Consider the following 6,054-nt stretch of genomic DNA (forward strand, 5'->3'; position numbering starts at 1 on the left):
CACGTTAAAACAGTTCGGTCCGTGACTGATAATTTCAGGGATGAGAAATTTCCCATTGGCTTCTTCTTCCAGACCATTCTGACTTTCAATCAAATCGCAGCCGTCAGTTTTACAGCTGACAGGTCCTTAGAGCAGAGACAACGTTTCAGAACCTCGGACAAGTTCGGAGCTTTCCGGCAGTTCTGATTTCATTTAAAAGCCCTCCAGAAAACCCCGAGCTTGTCCGAGTTTCGGAAGTGCTGTCTCTGCTCAAAGCACCTGTCAGCTGTGAAACTGAGGGCTACGATTTTTTTTTAAAAGACTAACAATAAAGCTGAGAGTTCTCGCTCTCTGCAACTGTCAGAAAGAGGGAGAGAGAGAGAGGAGAGTAAGAGGGAGAGAGGAGACCGGGGGTGGGTGTCGGCAGAGAGAGAGGGGCTGAGAGAGAAAGGACAACCTGAAAGGTTTACCCCGTATCCTTAGATTATGACCCCTGGTTCTGGACTCACACCCAAATCCCATGAACGAATAAAAAAAGTCACAACTGTGATTGGCTCTTGTAGCGGACTCTGGTTAACAGACAATATTCGGAGCGCCGGCCCCAGACTGTTTAACACTGACTGAGCTGAGAAAATACAACTCACCCCCGAGAATCCGCAGCACAGACCGAGCGGAGGGGAAAACCTGTCCTGGGAACTCTACATTCAGGGAACAGTTTGTCCTGTGAATATGCAGATGTGAATATTGTGGAAGAGAGATTGTACTAAAGGGGAGGGCGGGTTAGTCTGAAGCCACTGTGTTTGTGGGTCCGCTCTCATCGCCGGATTTCAGAGTCATTCTTGTGTAAAATCAAATGATTTTCCAGTCAAAGAACCGCCCTGCTCCCTGCTCAGCCCCAAAGTGGGAATTCGGGATCATTTTTTTTTTATTTCAAGATTTCAGTTGAAAAGTAGAGAACATGTCAGCGAGGGGTGAGAGAGGGCGGTCAGTGCAGCAATAAAACCAGGTGAAATGGAAAATGGAGTCCTCAATCCTAGTGAAAGCTTTTCAACAGCAAACATACTGGAGTGAGAGACAGGAAAGATCTAGTCTGGAAGTCTGGAGTCTCTGAATTTCAATGGAATTGTAGAGTTTGTGAGGAGAGAGAAACACAGAGAGACAGCAGGATCCGGGAGCTGACAGCAGCTTGTCTCCGCCCCGTCCTCTCTCTGCCTTTAAGTTGCTCTGTACCGCCACCACCGTCTTCATTTCTGACCCAGTTCACACTGACAGAGAGAATTTGTGCAGAGTCCCGGACATGACCGATAGTGCAGCCGCCGAAACGGCTCCTCCAGCCGCCGCCGCCGCCCAAGTCAAGACCCCCAAGAAGAAGGCGGCGGCTCCCTGGAACAAGCCAGCCGGTCTCCAGTTGGGCGAACAGATCCTTAAGATTGTGCCGGCTTTCAGCGATCGCAAGGGGATGTCCCTGGCCGCCATAAAGAAGGCTCTGGGTAGCAGCGGTGTCGATGTGGAGAAGCTCAGGACACAGATCAAGCAAAGTATCAAGAGGAATGTGAACAAAGGCTCCCTGGTGCAGAGCAAGGGACAGGGAACCTCCGGCTCCTTCAAAATCAGCAAGAAGGAAAACCCAGGGAAAAGTGGGAAAGAAGGTGAAGAAACCAGCAGACAAGAAATCTTTAGTGAAGAAACCATCAGACAAGAAATCTTTAGTGAAGAAACCAGCAGACACGAAATCTTTAGTGAAGAAACCAGCAACCAAGAAATCTTTAGCGAAGACACCAGCAGCCAAGAAATCTTTAGTGAAGAAACCAGCAGATAAGAAATCTTCAGTGAAGAAACCAGCAGACAAGAAATATTTCATGAAGAAACCAGCAGACAAGAAATCTTTAGTGAAGAAACCAGCAGACAAGAAATCTTTAGTGATGAAACCAGCAGACAATAAATCCTTCGTTAGAAACCAGCAGACAAGAAATCATTGGTGCAGAACCCAGCAGCCAAGAAAGTGACAACAAAGAAAGTAACAGCCAAGAAAACGAGCAGCAAGGCGGCGGCAACGCCAAATAAGGCGGTGAAGAAAGAAGCGCTTCAGAAAAAGTCTCCTGCGAAGAAGGTCAAAAAAGGCAAGAGTGCAGCGGGCGGAAAGGCGCTGAAGAAAGTGCAGACATGGACGAGCAAGGTCAAGCCGAAAGCAGTGAAGGCTCAGAAAGCAGGGTCTGGAAAGAAGTGAAAGAGCGCGGGAAACCTGTAAACATCTGAACACAAAGGCTCTTCCCAGAGCCACCCACATCTCTCAGGAAAGAGCTGATCCCCTGATCAAATGATCCCTGTCCCGGCCCCGCCTGCAGATTCCACATGGAAATGATTTGGAGTAAATCCAGGTTCCCTGGTGACTCGCTGAGATCCCCTCCACCCAGCCCTTTCCCCACTCTCTGTAATAAAACAGAAGGATGTCCGGCCCTCACTCTAACTGGAGATGTGTTCGGTGTAGTCTCAGTTCACAAATTCAGGGGGAGAGTCCTGTAAGGTAGCTCGGTCACTCTGACTGAAACCGCCAGTTCACCGGGGCTGCAGCCACTGACACTGCGGGGAGAGAATCCCCGACTCTACCCCGCCACCGGGGGAACAAACAGCTTTGTGTCCGGAGAATAGGGAGAGCCGGGGAGAAGGCACATATTGAAGCGCTGCAGTGGACTCAGCTCCTGTGTGTGCACAACTCTCACTGATTCCGTCCTCTGGGAACAGTGCGGTCTAAACAGATCAGGTTAGGAGAGAAACACACAGCCCGAGAATGGCCTCTTTCTTCCTGCATTTACTCTGTTCTGGGAGCAGATTCTCATTGAGAAGTGGCGCTCAGATCACCGGAGAGAAAAAAAAAACACAATTCAAACTGTCCAAATAAAAACAGAGAATTAACCCGGACACTTCCATTATTAAATTAATTCATCAGCTCCGAACCAGTTCCCGTTAATGTACCGGGATGGTCTCGGGATTTATAAAATCGAAGGCAGCGGGATTTATTAAATTGTTGATTCTGACACCCTGTAGTTCAGTTCTTCACTTAACTGGAGGGGGAGATGTGTGAGCAGAGAAACAGAGCGAAATCGAGAGAGGGAACTGAAAAGACAACTGGACAGATGTGAAACAGGTCAATCCACTGTCACAATAACTCCATCTCTGATTGCCTCCTGACAGTAACCAGCCCTTTCACAGAGACTGTGGGTGGCTCTGAAAAGAGCCTTTGTTTTATGAGATGACATTTTGGCCGCTTTACTTTATCTGGGAGCTCTTGAGTGCTGGTTTTCTTGGGCAGCAGCACGGCCTGGATATTAGGCAGCACCCCGCCCTGACGGATAGTCACCCCTCCCAGCAGCTTGTTGAGCTCCTCGTCGTTGCGGACGGCCAGCTGCATGTGTCTGGGGATGATGCGGGTCTTCTTGTTGTCACGGGCCGCGTTACCGGCCAGCTCGAGGATTTCAGCGGTCAGATACTCGAGCACAGCAGCCAGATGGACCGGGGCTCCGGCACCCACACGCTCAGCATAGTTGCCCTTTCTCAGGAGCCTGTGAACACGGCCCACCGGCAACTGCAGTCCAGCCTGGGAGGAGTGAGACTTGGCCTTGGCCCGAGCTTTCCCGCTGGTCTTTCCTCTTCCAGACATTTCCACAATCTCACAAATACTTTCACAAAGAATGAATAATTTCCTTAGCATTTATAACAACCAGCAGGCAGTCAGGATGGCCGAGCGGTTTAAGGCGCTGCGTTTAAGTCGCAGTCTCCATTGGAGGCGTGGGTTCGACTCCCACTTCTAACACCTTGTGTTTTGACTGCACTGGAGGCGTTTGGGAGCAGCGGTGAAGAGCAAAGAGAGAGCAGGAAAGAACATGGACAAGCAAAATAACAATGGACCCAAAGATGTTGCATGAAAACATTAGAGTAAGAGGCAACTGAACAAACAGCAGGGCACAGAAAAGATCAAAAATGTAACCTTTGTATCGGGGTGGAAGATGTTGCCAATATCCTTAATAAATACATTACTGTCTTCTCAAATGAGGGGGTGATGCAGATATTGTTATGAAGGAGGAGGAGTGTGAAGTATTGGACGTGATAACTTAAGGAGAGAGGAAGTCTTAATGTGATGAGCATCCTTGAATGTGGATAAATCACCAGGACCAGATGAAATGTACCCCAGGCTGTTGAATGAAGCCAGGGAAGAAATAGTGGAAGGTCTGACCATCGTTTTCCAGAGGATTGGAGGTCTTGCAACGTTGCAATGAAAGCAAAATACGATGCAGATCAAGCATGGCTGAGCCTTTAGAGTGGAGAAACAGGGCTGAATTCCCTGAACCAGTGCTACAGCTTTCAGAATAGAAGGAGCCTAGACAAACCTGATGGGTTCCACTTAAACAAAAGAGCTGGAGGTGTTGACAGTCAGAGCAGATAAAATGTGGAAGAGTGTTTGAAGCAGATTCTGTGTGGTTACTGTCGTTGTACTATGGAGTTATTTCAAGGAGGTGATTCTGAATGTAATGGATCAACGTGGACCCACCCAAGGCAAAGGTCACTGAAAGTGGCAACGCAGGTGGATAAGGTAGTCAAGAAGGCATACGGCATGCTTGCCTTCATCGGTCGGGGTATAGAGTATAAAAATTGGCAAGTCATGTTGCAGCTGTACAGAACCTTAGTTCGGCCACACTTAGAATATTGCGTGCAATTCTGGTCGCCACACTACCAGAAGGACGTGGAGGCTTTGGAGAGGGTACAGAGGAGGTTTACCAGGATGTTGCCTGGTCTGGAGGGCATTAGCTATGAGGAGAGGTTGGAAAAACTCAGATTGTTTTCACTGGAACGACGGAGTTGGCAGGGCGACATGATAGAGATTTCCAAAGTTATGAGCGGCATGGACAGAGTGGATAGTCAGAAGCTTTTTCCCAGGGTGGAAGAGTCAGTTACTAGGGGACATATGTTTAAGGTGCGAGGGGCAATGTTGAGAGGGGATGTGCGAGGCAAGTTTTTTACACAGAGGGTGGTGAGTGCCTGGAACTTGCTGCCAGGGGAAGTGGTGGAAGCAGATACGATAGCGATGTTTAAGAGGCATCTTGACAAATACATGAATAGGAAGGGAATAGAGGGATATAGGCCACGGAAGTGCAGAAGGTGTTAGTTTAGGCAGGCATCAAGATCGGCGAAGGCTTGGAGGGCCGAATGGCCTGTTCCTGTGCTGTACTGTTCTTTGTTCTTTGTTCTAAGCTTCCCTGTGGTCCAGCCTGGTTGAATGGAACTGAAGCAAACAAATCATCCAGAAGAGGAAAAGATGTATAAGGTCATGAAAGCACAGAATTCAGATGGATGCAATACCAGATGGTATGGCAAGAGTGTAAAACAGCAACAGACTGGTGAATAAAACTTTCCCATTGAATAAGACAAGAGAAGAGAAGGGTAATAATAGTGTCAGAGTTGAGTTGTGACACTATTCACATTCCACCTTGATCTGAATATGACTGTGGAAGGGAGTGATTGAGAAGAATAGAGGAGAAATGAAAAGAAAGGAGAAATAAACAAAAGGTCTTTTGATTTTAGAATGCTTGTTTTTGGAAATGACAGACTGTAAAGTGTGTGTGTCAGAAGATATAGAGCGAAGTTGGGTATGACAAGATCACAGGAAAGTTGTGCCCTGAGACAAGGTGTGTGTTGACAGGAAAGCTGCTTTCTTTTGCACAAAATGTAATTTATTCATATAATTTGTGCAATTATATTGCAAAGCAGTTCAATTTTAATGTTACATAAGGTACAATACAGATCAGTTTCCTTCAATAAAGTATATGAGGTATCTCACTATCCCTGCCTGCACAGGTTATATTTACAGTATTTACATTACACATCAAACATTCTCTGATGCACACAGCCCGAGGGGTTTTACACAGGTTCCAGCCCTTCGCTGTACTAGGGCCTTAGTCTGTCGCCTTTCCATTGAGGCTCCATGGTGGCTTCTCCAAGCTTTAATGCCATCCCACAGCACATATGATGGAATGTGCCAGTCTGCAACACTCGGTCATGGACAGCTCTTTGCTCTGGAAT

At 47.6% G+C, this 6,054-nt stretch overlaps 1 non-coding gene across 1 annotated transcript; it reads left to right on the forward strand.

The window, feature by feature from the left end:
• Positions 1–3,707: 3,707 nt before the first annotated feature.
• On the forward strand, positions 3,708–3,790 carry trnal-uaa (transfer RNA leucine (anticodon UAA)). Its single transcript has one exon. It is a non-coding gene; the product is annotated as a tRNA-Leu (tRNA).
• Positions 3,791–6,054: the final 2,264 nt, after the last annotated feature.

Source organism: Heterodontus francisci, unplaced genomic scaffold (genome assembly GCF_036365525.1).
Source record: "Heterodontus francisci isolate sHetFra1 unplaced genomic scaffold, sHetFra1.hap1 HAP1_SCAFFOLD_337, whole genome shotgun sequence".
NCBI classification, from domain to species: domain Eukaryota; kingdom Metazoa; phylum Chordata; class Chondrichthyes; order Heterodontiformes; family Heterodontidae; genus Heterodontus; species Heterodontus francisci.